Source organism: Protopterus annectens, chromosome 8.part1 (genome assembly GCF_019279795.1).
Source record: "Protopterus annectens isolate FY-2018-M chromosome 8.part1, PAN1.0, whole genome shotgun sequence".
Classification (NCBI taxonomy): Eukaryota; Metazoa; Chordata; order Ceratodontiformes; family Protopteridae; genus Protopterus; species Protopterus annectens.
The window spans coordinates 439,051,391-439,066,807 of NC_056742.1; positions in this window are offsets into that span (position 1 = coordinate 439,051,391).

The following is a 15,417-nucleotide window of genomic DNA, read 5'->3' on the forward strand; positions in this document are numbered from 1 at the left end:
ATAGTTTTAACCAATTCTTTACTGAGACAATTAAAGCCCTAGCTAGCCAACTACCTCCTAGCTCCCCTGGTCCTGAAAGTAGCACCCCTAGAAACCTACTCGCGTTCAGCTTCCAACCAGTCACCACTTCACTTATCCGTACCTTGATCAAAAAATTAAAACCCACTACACTTTCTGCTGATCAACTCCCTGCCGAGTTCCTACAAAAATCAGCTGATGCTATTGCTTACCCCGTCTCAATACTAATCAATCAAACCATAGTAGAAGCTAAAATTCCCACCATCTGGAAAATATCCTATGTCATCCCACTTCACAAAGGAGGCAGCTCTACTGAATTCTCCAATTATAGGCCAATAGCTATACTCTCTCCACTTGCAAAGATTATGGAAAATGTATTCATAGACAACTCATGCACCACCTAATCCAAAATCGCCTTATGGCAGACACTCAGCATGGCTTCCGTCCTCATCACAGCACTACTTCAGCCCTCCTAGCCTTTACTAACACCATAAACCATAATCACAACAATAATTATATATCCTCAGCCCTCTTTTTGGATCTTTCCAAGGCATTCGATATGGTTGATCACCAACTTTTAATCCACACCCTGCAAACATTCTGTCTAGATACTGGAGCCCTGCAGTGGTTTCAATCCTACCTGAATGATCGACAACAGGCTGTCCTCTGGCAGAACAAACTCTCTAACCTTCTACCTAACACCCTTGGAGTACCACAAGGCTCTATACTAGGGCCCTTGCTGTTCTCCATCTTCATTAACGACCTTTATACTGTCATCCCAAAAGTCAGCTGTATCCAATATGCTGATGACTCTACTCTGATTTGCTCAGCCACATCTCCAGTAGAGTTATAGTCAGCTACCCAGACCACCTTTAATACAATAGAAAACTGGCTTTCTGAACATCGTCTGATCCTAAATCCCAAAAAAACTAAAATGCTGTTATTTTCACCAACACGTAGGTCTACCGCTTTCACCTTTACCATAAAATCAAATGATGGCACAATAATCTCCCCTGACCCATCTACAAAACTATTAGGTGTCATCATAGACAATAATCTAAAATTTGACCTACATGTTAACCAAACAATCAAAACCATCAATAAAAAACTAGGGTCACTTTACAGAATAAAAGCCTTCCTAACCCCTCCAGCTAAAATTGCCATAGCTCACTCTCACCTTCTTTCAACCCTTCTGCATGCATCCCCTCTACTCTCAAATTTAAACAAGACTGTCCTTAACAAACTCTCAATTTGCTACAACCACATTGCCAGGTTTGCCACTGGGCTGCCTTTTAGGACACATCATTGCATCAATCTAAATCAGCTTGGGTGGCTTGAACTACCCAGCCTAATCCAGTATAACCAACTGATTACGGCCTGTAAAATCCTCTATAATCCGGACAATACTCCTGCACTTAAAAATATTATCACCCCCTATAACAATCCTAGACCGCTTCGATCCTCTAACAAACTACTAATTCAAACTAGCAAAATTAATAACACAGCCAGTGATTCTCTCTTTGCAAACTCTGTAAGTAGATCCTGGAACTCTCTTCCAGCTGATATTACCTTACTTTCCACCTTAGGTCAATTTAAAACTAGACTCAAACAACATTTGTCACTTAACTGGCTATGTCAATGTATCAAGCCTGGCTAACTCTCTCTAGAATGTGTAAAAATCTGTTAACCAGTTTACTGTGTAATTTAATTTAATCCTGACTTGTGCTCAGAATTAACTGTAACCTGTGGAACTAACTTGCTTACTTATGTAATCTCTGTAAATAGTCTGTTTGTAATATGTAATGCTAGTATTATGTAATGCTGTATCTGCTTACCCTTGGAGCTTTTCTCCCCGGGCCTCCGCTGAAAATGGACATGCATCCAGTCGGACTATCCTGGTCAACAAATGTAAAATAAAATAAAATAAATAAATAAATATAATGTATCTATACATTTTGACAGTGCTTTAGAGATAGGTTGCTTTCCACTTTTAGATTTAGAATCTGTATCCTTTTCAATCATTATACAGTTAAAATCTCCTGCCAATATGAGGCTACCCTTAGTTAAATGAATTATCTCTTCAAAATGCTGTTTAACTGTTCTTAATCCTACTCCTGGGATCCAGTATAGATTTACTAACGTATAAATTCTCTTATTTAGTTCTGTTGAAGCTAAACAAGACATACCTGATGTATCTCGATGAGTAGTAATTATTTTAGGTGTTATAGTTGAGTTATGAAGCAGTATAGCTACTCCTCTTTTTTTGTTTTATATTGAGAGTTTATTAGTACTGTGTAATTATTAATATTTAAGTTGTTTATATCTCTATCTATTAAATGTGTCTCTTGTAGAAAGACTATTTGTGGTTTATGTAAGTGTATGTACTTGAATAGGCTTCTCCTTTTATTACTATTATTTAGACCATTAATATTTATGGATAGACATTTTATTTCCTAGTTTTGAGTTTGTTTTATATGTGCGTTTATGTAAATATTGTTTACTCTTAGTTTCATCTTGGATGTAGAATTCAAAAATATTTTTCTTGTGTGGTTTTTACATGTTTCTAAGTGACACCAAAGTGGTAGAATAAAAAAACAAATGACTTCCAAACTTGTAATTCTTAACCTTAAAAATCATTCCCTATCACTATGAGGTAATATACCTCCTTGTTTGGTTAGTGAAACTAACCAACATACCTCTCAACCTCTTAGAGCAAAAAATCTGGACAAAGCCTAAAATGATGGGGAGACAAATAGGGACAGATTTTAAATATTGCTCTTACAAACTTAGAAAGTTAATAGACTAATAGGTTTTACATTAGCATGAATTTTCAGAAGAATTTGGAGTCTTAAACTCTAATGTTTGTCATTATTTAATTAATTCAATCCTCAGGTATTTGCCAGAAAGGTACAGATTTTAGGAGGAAAACACCAAAATATGAGGCAAAAATCTGGACATTCTGCAAAAATCTGTAGAGTTGAGAGGTATGCTAACCAAACAATCTTTCTACTCTCTCTAATAATATTTGGATCAGTTACTCTTATCCTCTTAGGTTTTAAATAAAGATAATTGAATAATATATTAAGATAATCTAATCAGCTAAAATATATAAAATTACTTTTACTCTTTATTCTTTATCTCTTTCTTCTTTTACTCTTTATCTTATTGTAATTCAGTATTACTTATTTCCAATCAGACTTCAAAAAGGTACAAACATTTAGACTAAGATAATATCATTTTTAAATAGTTTGGAGTATTAATAAACATTTACTCATGTTAAAATCTATAACTGTATATTGTAGACATCTGTTGAAAACTATTTACTGAGATTACTTTACAATACAATACCATTGCTGTGTAAGTGCTTTTAGACTACTCAAGTCCAAAACCAGTTATTAGAGTAGTATTTACAAAGTCACATTTGAATAAAAACATAAATAGTTCTGAAACCACATCATATTTCATGTTTAAGATAAACTGAAATGCAATACAATGCACAAATATATTAATATTTCTTTAATGGACATCAAATATGTTTGTCTAATTGCATTTTCTAACTTTTCAAAAACATTTCCCATGGGTGGAGGCAACAAGATCAAAATTTAGACATCTCCATTATCTAAGCGATTGCTTATAATGTTGTTATTTGATTGAGTGTTTTGTTGTTAACACTTTTATCAATTTTCATAGCGACTTTGTATAATCAAAAGACACAGTACAAAGGTAAAACTACTGTTCAGTTGACCACATTTTCCAACACAAATGCATATTATCTCTTACAGCTTAGACTGACATTTAATCAGTGAGTTTATCTGCTGACAATAAGTATTGAAAATACAAATTTGGGTTACTTAACATCAGTAATTGAATCTTATAAATCAATAAAATTTTTGGAATGAAACATCTGCAGTTTCTTATTATAACTGCACCACTGAGGTTGTACTTATGCTTAGAAAATGGCCACTATTTGCTCTATTTGTGTTTGATGATATTGTGTTCTTGTGTACTGTGTTTCAGTGTGTGTGTGTGTGTATATGTATATGGTTATATATTTTTGCTTTTATTGATAAAAAAAACCCTTTTGTATATTGTAGTGATGTTTGTTATGCTGGCATACTATATTCCTTTGTTAACCAGGTAAACCCACTTGGTATATAATTGATTTCAGGGTGACCCAGGAGGATGTCTGGTTATATGATTTGTTTTGAGTAGCACAGTAGGCAACTACAGGCTGAGGGAATAAAACTCTGTCAATACAAAGTTTTATTCCACTATTTTCTAAATAACATTAAATTTCTGATAAAAAGTCCTCACTATCCTGGATGATATCTAGGACTTGCAGATCATTAAAGATTGCTGTCAGGAATGGCGTTTCTCATATTCTATCCTAACCAGTGTGATGAAGACACATTATTTTGTATCTCAGCCTTCTTATATAAAACATGTGTAAAATTAAATCTGCATACATTTAGATGAAGCACAAGTATTAATTGTATTTTATTAAAAGGAATTTGGGTTCTTGTATCTTTAAAAGTGAACAGTGTTTATTTCCTGAATAGACGTCAGTTAGATAGGGTCAGGGGATGACGTAAATAAGTAAATGCAACAACCAATAAGGAACTCAAGTGTCTAGAGATATTCATGGCTGTTTAATTGTCTCGAAAGCTAAGCGGGAAAAGGTATGTGTTTTTCTCTTTTTTTTTTTTTTTTTCTTTTCCCTGTCACGCTTCATGAGAAAATCATATAGTGTGCACGCGAGCACTCTAGTCTGACGAGTAGAGATTACCACCAACAAAGCCTGCATTTTAAACATAAGATTCCGTATCTCTCAACGAGAGAAAAGGCAACAGAACACCCAAGCCATTTAAAGGCATCTCTCAACTCTGGACCTCCGGAGCCATAACACAGCCGACTGGTAGCCGTAAAATATCAGTGACAACATACTTCTGCACTTCATTACATTTAACACTAGCATATGGGTCAAAGACAGAACACCTTTTAAGGCCATCTAAACTACTCTTATGAAATGTTTAAACTGAAATACTTAATTTCAAAAACAGCACATTCCAGTTCAGCATTACTATTTACCCAATCAGGGACATTTTTAACTCATAAAAAGCAATGTTGTCACGGATGAAGCTAATAACAAAATATATAGCAGCTGTTATTATATCTATTAAGCAATGTAACCATATACTGGTTAAAGTATTATAATATCATAGCCACAAAATATCAGTGACAACATATTCCTGCACTGTATTACATTAACACGAGCATATGGGTCAAAGACAGAACACCTTTTAAGACTATCTAAAATAGTCTTATGAAATGTTTAAACTGAAATACTTCATTTCGAAAACAAAAACAGCACATTCCCATTCAGCATTACTATTTACACAATCAGGGACATTTTTAATTCATAAAAAGCAATGTTGTTAGGGATGTAACTAATAACAAAATATATAGCAGCTACTATTATAGCTATTAAGCAATGTAACCATATACTGGTTAAAGTGTTATAAACTAATGAAGACTTTACAAAAAAAAGAACAAAGTAAAAATAATATATATATATATATATATATATATATATATATATATATATATATATATACTTGAGAACATACTTGAGAACATTTTTATGTGTTGATTATTCTGATTAGAAATATAAAATAAATGAATAATAAAGTAATGTTTAAATTGTGCTTAATATATTAATGTGATTTGAGATAAATGCATTTAAATTAATGTTAACTTTGAGAATTAAAGTATAATTGAAAACAGTACCTGTTTCAGATTGACTTGAAGACAGAAAGAACTTTTCTTTTGTTGTTAGTATTATTATTTAACCTTTTACAGAATATACCATTTGTTAGATTATTTGTCCTTTAGTTTTTTTTTTTTTTTTTTTTTGCTCAACAGTTTTCCAGTTATTTACTTCAGCATTTCTCTTTGGTGTACTAATTGACCAGTCCATAGATTCTTCATGTGTTAGGATGTTATTGTTGGTAAGGTATTTATTGCTGAATCTACTGTTTCGAAAACTTTTACTCCATTTGGTAGAAAAACTCTCATTCTTGCTGGGAATAAAAGATGGGTTTTCAATTGCTTCTTCTTCAAGGTTTTTGTTATTGGTAGAAATTCTTTTCTTTTTAATACCACCTTTGTAGAACACTCATTGTCAGATATTATTAATGAATCATTGTATTTGATGGGAGAATTTGCCCAAGCATTTCTTAATATAAAATCCTTATCTTGTGTAGAAAAAAGTCTTACAATTATGGATCTTGGCTTGTTTTTACTTGGAGAAGAAGTATTTCCAGAAGCTGCTAATGATCTATGCGCACATTCTATACCAAACGAAAGAGCTTCAGGTATTTTTGTTATATCTGGTATCCAAGTGTATTCTGTTGAAGTAAGAATTCAGTTTGTTGTTCTTCTATTTGGACTCTAGTATCAATGTCATTCAATGACTGTTCAATAAGTGATATCTGTCCTTTCTGCTGAGTAAACATTTATTGAAGCTGTTCTAGTTGTTGTGGGCACTTTTCTTTAAAAGTATCTATTTTATTGCCCATCTTGTCAATTTTTATTGTAAGTTCCTGTATATTTGTAATGAGAGATTGCAGGTCTTTTTGGAGAGAAGAGACTTGTGCTGAATTCCTTAGATGGCTCATGGTGTGAAGCTGATATTGGTGCTGATTTTCCAGTAATTAATTTGACAGGAATTATTCAAGTTCTGACAATGAAAGTTTTCTTGTAGATGCTCGAAGTTATCAGAAATAAGTTAGTAATAAATATTTCTTCAAATTAAATGTTATTTTGTGAAATTCCTGTCAGGAACTGAATTGAGGTAAGAGAGCTAAAATGAAGAGCAGCTATCAGTTCAGCATCCTAGCCACGCCCCCTTTTCCTTTTTTCATGGGAACACTCCTATAATACTGACTACAAGGAAGCAAAATGTCATGCTCATTTGAAAGGGTATCACAACTGCCACATGAAGACCCAAAGGAATTAGTAACGTGGAAGCAGAAGATGTGCATTATAAGCTGATTGTTGTACACTGACCCAGGATAAATTGTGCCATGACAAATGAAATCAGAGATGAATCAATACTGTACTGAGTTGCAGTGGTGCTACAGCATTGTCTTTGAAGGATGTTCCCAAGTGGACCTAACCAGCTCACTATTACAGGCCCTCTAGGACCACAAACACTCAATGCAAACAACCTGAGAGGTCATTTCCAGCCATTAAATGAACTAGAAACAGTAAGAAAGAATCAGAGAAAGGTAATGGAGAGTCAGAGAAAGGTACCATATACAATATGCAAACAAAATGTTAATAAAAACCATGGTGTGTGGAGTTCTCCTACAAAGATGCAACATCCGGACAAACATACTAATCCATGTACTATTAACTAGAGGTGTGTACAAGGCCTTGTGGGGTACATGTACAGACTGCATGTCAGAAGAAGACCATCAGGTGCAAATTAAATGTGGCAGAAAGGATATCCGCAGGACAAAAATTAAATAAGACTATCTTTGGTCACTGTGGCTACACCCAATCCAGACAAGCTACCAGTTGTCTTTACCATACCCCCTCCATAAATAACACTTGATTTTTCAAAACATTATCAGTGCAAATGGTGCTTAATATCCCTGGCACATTAATGTCATTGTGGGAGCTGGAGAAAACATCTTTAAATGATGGGAGGCTATTTCAGGCATGTTCTTCCAGTTTATACTTGATATAAAGTTTTGAGCAATGATTTTTTTTTCAATCACATGTATGCACAGGGCTACCTATGAAGGCTGATGTGACTTATCCTTGTGTTATACGAGGGATTAATAAAAGCTTCTTTTGTAATGTCATATGTGAATTACTCTCATAATCTCTGGGTAGCACCTTGTACACGGCTTAATTTGACTTCCATTTAAGATGTGCTTGCTCTATGAAGCTAAAAGGGCTGCAAGTCTTTCTTGTCTTTCTTGAGTGATACAGGAAATGCTACAGAACTCACACTGCTTACATCTCTGATGTTTTTCATCTGAGCTGCATGAAAGAATTTATTTATTAATTAATGCAGACAGATGAGTGAATTAATTATGCCAAACTTTTCTTGCACTATAACAGGTTGTAGTAGTTGCAGTGATTAACTGTAAACATCTATTTCTCTTACGTGTTACTGCATAAAACTCCTTGTTGTGCTAAGCCACCTCTTCGAAACTCATCTCTACTATTCCCTGGTGTAGCCAGTGGCATACCTCTCAATTGCCCAGATTATCACAGCACATCCAGATTTTTGTCTCTTATTTTAGGTCTGTTCCTCGTAAAATGTGTTGGTTTGCGTCGGCAAATCATTGAACTGAAGTCACTAAATAATGGCAGACATTTGAGATTCTGACTTTATATCCTTCAGAAAATGCAATATGTAAAATGTATCCCTGTCTTTGGTCCTTCGTCCCCCTATTATTTTTGGCTTTGTCCAGATTTCTGTCACTATTATATCTAAAATTTATACTTTCACTTTGTGTTAATGTTTCTATAAAATGGTGTTTCACTGTATTGCAAACAGTATGGTGAATTTATTGGTAAATGCCTCACATATCTCAAAGACATGTGTGTGTGTGTGTGTGTGTGTGTGTGTGTGTGTGTGTGTGTGTGTGTGTGTGTGTGTGTGTGTGAACTAATGGCTCATTCAGAATTAGTTTCCTTGCCTGAGTTCACTAAATACCAACAATGTTCAGCATTTTATGTAGGCAAAACAGAGAGGAAAATGAAAGAGCAAGAACATATTTATTTTATAAGGAAAAAAAATATTGCACTAATGTGTTTAAACATAACCATTTACACTCTTCACATAGTTTTCTATTTTCTGTATTAGAACAAGTAGTTTATAATTCCAGAGGTAGATCTTGGAAATTATTATTAGAGAAGAAATAGTTATGGTGGCAATTTAACCTCAACACAGCTATACAACCTGGTTTAAATGATTTAATTTCTATTTTTGTTTATTAAAATTAAAATTATACTGAAGATAGTTTTAATAGTGGTGGTTAAAATAAACTATTTATTAAAAATTAATAAATTAATTGATTTTTTTTACTTGAACAGCTTATTTATGAACTAATTAGTTGTTTAATAAATGCATGAATTATTCATTATGCATTTCAAATGGGGTGATTTTATTGGATTATATCAGGCATGTGTTTAATTGCTTTAATTATTTCAATTATTTTTGAGTATGTGTTTTTTCTGATGACGTCCAGTGATCTTGGGGATGAAAGTGCTTAATTTTATTAAACATTGTGAAAGGCTTGGGTCCATTTGTTGATGTTTTGTTTAGATCAGTAAGATAGTATAAAGTTTGTGGTACCTTCCCCCTTATGCCATAGATGGGAAGTGGGTTGCACTCAGGCCTAAACCCATACTAAAGTACTTCATTGCTTCAGAGTTCAAAGTAAAATTTGTTGAGAATTTACTACAGCATTCATTGATTATCTACTATGATGAGTTAAAGTCCAAATTAAAATTTACTGATGGAATAACAGTTTAAAGCATACATCTGTAACACAGTAAAAAAGCAGACTCTGACTGAATGTAAACAATTCATACAAATGTTGCCTTCATCAGAATTAACTTGTACTGTGGAGTTCTTGATTGCTGAATTCTTATTTAATTAAATTGAAAGTCACACATCATCTCACATACAGTATAGCACCTTGTGAGTGTGACACTTGTAAAAGCTGAAAATAAATCCATTTTGCCTTCATGTATTTGCATTTTAATTAAAATCTATTTATTTATTTATTAACCAATTACATGAACCCTTAGCAGCCATGATCCAGACAACTGTTACAAAACATGTAGCCACTGGTAATATATATAACAGGTTGCACAGGCAATGCTTACCTGTAGCATAGCTACAGCCTCCTACAGAAAGACCTATACTCCTCTGTCCTCCAAAGGACAACAGATAACTTCCTTACTACTCTATTGTCCACAGGACAACAAATAACTTCCTCCTCTGTCCTCCAGAGAACAACAAATAAATTCTATACTCCTCTGTCCTCCAGAGGACAGCAAATCCTTTCCCTACTAATCTGTCCTCCAGAAGACAAAAATATTGATTGATTGATTGATTGATTGATTGATTGATTGATTGATTACTGGGAAAGTCTGACTGGGTATAAGCCCATTTTCAGCAGAGGCCTGGGGAGAAAAGCTCCAAATTATTACAAAACATTTTAAGAACAATAAATATACAAGCTTCAAAAATAAAAAAAAAATCTCCAGTTTAAACAATTATAACAAATTAATTGTAATATAAAAACATTGGTTATTAATCAATGCAAGGTATATGGCAATCATTTAATGTTTAGAGAAATTTTAGACAGTTTGAAGATAAATTAAAGGTAGGTTAGTCTAATACAAACAGGAATTGCAATATGAAGAGAGGGAAAAACAGGCATATGGTACATTTAGAGAGAAAGTCAGGGAAGATAATTAGCAGTAAGGAAGTAAGTGAAGAAGGGAGAGTAAGGAGGTATAAGGAATGATAAGATACTTCTCCACATGTAAGGATATAGATTACCCTGGTTTTGAGCAAGAACAGAGCCAGGTTTTAGCTAGGAAGTCTTTCAGAGTGGTTTTGAAAGATGGAAGATGGGAGAGAGGGTATAGACCTGATTGGTACAGGTAAGGAGTTCCAGGCCTTAGCAATCTTGTACAAGTACAGATAATGGCCAGCAGATTTTCTGGGTTTGTAGCAGACAGGAGTTTTTGGTCACTGGATCACAATGACTGACTGGGGACATAGTTATGCAGAATGGTTTTTAGTGCTTGACAGGTATATGGATGCTGGATAATTTTACAGGTAGCAAGAAGTTGTGTATATGTTAGTTAATGTGACAATTCTAACCAATTTCAGCTTTTCAGTGCTATACAGTGGTGGATTCTGAAAGGGCTATATACTTCAAATTTAGCAACTTTGCTATAGCATTGTTCAATTTTTAATTTTTGTGAAGCCTGGAGGTTAGGAAGGATGGGAGTACCATAAAGAAGTGTGGTGAGGAGATAAGTAGTAGCAAGTATAGTTTTACTTGCATAAGTGAGAAAGTTTTTGGCTCTGTTAAGCATACCTAGTTTTTGAGTTTTTCTTATGCAATTTTGTATATGCAAGTCAAATGTTAGATTATCATCCATTATCACCCCCTAATAGTTTGCTATGAGAAGTGACTTCAATGGTTGTATTATCAAGAAAGAGGACTTTAAATTTTGTACTTTCATGAGAGAGGATTTTGGGGAAAAAGTAGTAGTTTGGTCTTTTTTGGGTTGAGCATGATTCATGAGTTAGGAGATTGGATCATCTGCATATTAGGGTGGCTTGTTTTGTGGAAGAACTGATGGTGTTGGTGAAAATGTTAGAAAAGAGGGGACCAAGGCTATAACCTTGTGGTACCGGTGTGACTGAGAGGTAAGGAGAGAGCATGGAGTGTCATTTTACTGATACCTATTGGACAGGTAGGTTTTGAACCACAGAAAGTGGGCTGAGAGAGACCTGGTTAGGACAACTGATATAGGAGTTTGCTGTGACAAACTGTGTCGAAAGCTTTAGAAAAGTCTAGAAATAAGGAAGACACTAGTTTGACATTATCTCTAGCTTTATTGACAGTATCTATATAGGTTAGAAGGGCAGTGCTAGTATTATGGGAAGGACAGAAGCCATGTTGTGCAGGGGATAGGATTTCATCCTGCAGGAGAGAGTCTAGTAATTGGATTTGAATACATTTTTCAAGTATTTTGGCTAGGCGAGATAAGATTGATATAGGTCTAAACTTATTAATGTCTGTCGAATTTCCTCCTTTTTGCAGAGGGATAACGTGTGACTTTTTCCAGAGAGAGAGAGAGGGAACATGAGATTCCTGGATGTACCTATTTATAAGGATTGAGACAGAAGAAACAATGCTATTGGCTGCTATTTTAGCAAGGTTATCAGCTGAAGAAGAGCATAGTCTAACTTTGTTTAAGAGTAGTTTTATATAGGATGTGGGCACAGGTTTGAAGGTGAAAGTGGATATGGTGATATGGCTGCTGGGTAGGAAAGGGATTAGATGTTGAGGAATACTTAGTTAGAAATGCTATACTATCTATAAGATAGGAGTTGAACTATATTGCACTTTCAAGTGGTGAGTTATCTGGACAGGGGTTTGGGTTAATTTTTTTTTTAATCCCTTCATTACTCCTGTGTCCTCCAGAAGACAGCAAAGCTCTTCCTCTAAGAGATAACTCAGTAGCTGACATGACCATGCAATTAGTCACTTTTGTAAAGTATGTTAAATTTACTTACGCAAGATATGAAATGTGATATATTTACTATTGTGATGGTTAAAAACAACCATTTAATACAGAAAACTTACATAGGATTAGAAAACATAGTTTCTTAAATCTATCACAAAATGTTCTCAAGATCTGTTAATACCTGTGTTACTTTTGACTCTTAATTCCATCTAACTCTTATTTCATATGGCTTATACAAATTAGAGATGGCTTATCAAAGAATTGCTTTATCTGTCACTGGGCCTATATTTACGGGACATTGCTGAACTGCATTAAAATGAATTTGTCTGCAGCTGAATTAAAAAAAAGTAAATTAAAGCATCTGCAGCTCTCTTTTCCTCAGAAATATCTTTATCACAAGGTTTGTCCCTCAATTTGTAAGCGGCTTTATTTCTTAGTACCACAAAACTATGATCATCCAAATCTGTTATTAGTTACTCACAGAAAACAATAGGTTTGGGTGGTATTTTTAGCTATAACTATCCTATAATGTGAAAAAAAATATGATGTAGTAAATCATGGCACCTTCTATTACTGAGAAGTTAATAATGAATACAAAAAAATCATTCTCATCTGATTGTGCAGATTATGGGATGAAAACAAATGACATGTTTTATATTCCAGAAATTGTATTTTCACTAAACACCGCAGATGGTCTAAAAAATCAAAGTACGTGTCAGGCAAATAATTGTGTTATTCTTGCAGTTTTAGAATGAGCATGTAATTATAATAGTGTATAATTCTCAGTGCCTTCCATTTGCCAGTGGACCATTTTTTTATTGCATCCCTTATCTGCAGGCTTACAAATGTTTGTAGATTTTCAGCCTTGAACTCAGTTTGCTAATTTTAATACAGTTTCTGTCAATGAGGTATTACTAGTCATTTATTTTGTGTTTTGCTGAATATTTTTTAATTCCTCCAATTGATTTGGGTTTCAAATACTGTGATAGGAATGGACCACTTTCCTGAGTCAGGGAATGATTAAAGTTCATGAAATGAGTGTTGCTTCACTCTTGGATGTTTGCCAAGGGTGCAGTTCTCAGTACTCGTCATGTACCCAGAATAGTCTCCTTCTGCAGTTCATATTTGGTTGCATTATTGGTAACGTATTTAAATACTCTTAAAAATAATTTTTCATTGCTTCTATTGCTTCTGCTACTATTGGAAATGCATTGCTGTGCTTATCCAGCATTTCTCCAGTTTCTACGTTCAAATCCTGGTATTTTATAACTTTGTAGCTATCAATATGAAGGAGACAATAACAACTGGATGTAGGTAAAGCAGCTCAAAGAAATCCACATGACCACCAAAGCAGATGTGATAAAAATCCAAAAAGTTTTTAATGAACAGTTAGAGCTTTCATACCCCTCTGAGCACTTCTTCAGAACATACAACTATAATAAAACAGTGTCATTAAATATATATATATCTCAGTGTAAAAACACCTATCACATAATACCATAATTTAAAATCACTTGAACAGCCTCCGCCCCTTCAAAAAAGGTTTTAAAGGGACTGGGCCATTCAGCCGCGGATGTGCATCACTATGTAGCTTTATAATCCAATTAGTTTCTTTTTGTTCAAGAGTGTTATTAGAATTGCCTAATCTCATGTTAGTTACTATATGTTCTAACACTCTAAATTTAAAAGTATGAGTTCTGTCCGTGTTCATTACATGTGTAGTCAAAGCATTCCTAGAATCAAACTTCCTAGTGGCTAATAGATGTTCACATAGGTTCATAGGTTCATAGGTTTGAACGTACATATCCTGTCTCTCAACTGTCTCTTAGTTTTTCCAACATAGAAACTACTGCAGGATTGACAGACTGCCAGATAGACCACAAAAGTCTTATTACAATTGGTTTTAAAATAAATAGGGTATTCAATATGTGTGACAGGGTGTATAAAAGTAGGGTTTATGTCTATAAATGTACAAAAATTGCAATTCCCACACATTGAAGTAAAGCCAGTTTCAACTTGTGTGTGTGTTTCTGATACATCATAACATAATAAGCATTTAAAATTGGATGTAGGTGTTTCAATAATTAATGTTGTTTTTGTCCTTTCTCTCTTTTTTTTTTTTACTTTCTTAGCTGTTGATATCAAATGATTCCATGAGATCAGTAATTCATTTTCAGGAATGCATTCTGTTTCCTATTTCCAATTCTTCTCAGCTACATCTGCAATGTAGTATTTGCACAATCCCCAATGCAACAGTCTTGCCACATTGTTGTGCCTTCCATTATACACTCAGCCATGACTATATCACAACCAGCATATTACACAATTTGTATTTGTTGTTTCATCCACACTGGTCCTGTTTTTTTATATTCATTTTTGTGGTACTTTCATTTGCTGCCTGATTCTTGCTTACTTCTGGTTTAATTTCTGTTCCACTGATAGCTCTCAACTGTCCACATTTTTGCAGAATATCCACATTTTTGCTTCATACTTTTGATCTGTTCCTCATAAAATTTGTAGTTTTCTGGCAAATCACTGAGGACTGAATTCATTAAATAATGACAGACAATTGAGTTTCAGACTTCACATCCTTCAGAGAATGTAAAATAACACAAAACATTGTATTCTAGAAACTTGCTAAGTTTATAAGACCAGCATTTATAATGTGATCCTATTTGAAGTTTTTGTTCCCCCAATATTTTTGGGTTTGTCCAGGTTTCTTATGCTAAGAAGTTGAGATATGTTTCCATGCCTTCTGAAATTCTACAGCAAAACTAAGCAAATATGTCATCTTTGAGTTTGTTTTTTCTTGCTTTAGGACTTTCACTGCAAATATGCATGTAATACCAAAACTGCAAACCTATACATATTGTCAGTTTTGAGTAGGTCCATACTTTCTTCAGAACAAGAAATATATAATCTTGGCAAACATGTTTTTATATATCATTTGATAAGCATGAAGCATTTTTCTTATTTTCTTGTCCAAATCACTCAGTGCTATTTGAGACCAGTCAATAAAACCGAAGATGTAATTTAGAATAAGAACAGCAAATTGATTTAGCTTGAACTCTATTGCTGGATGTCAAAGCTTTCAATAAT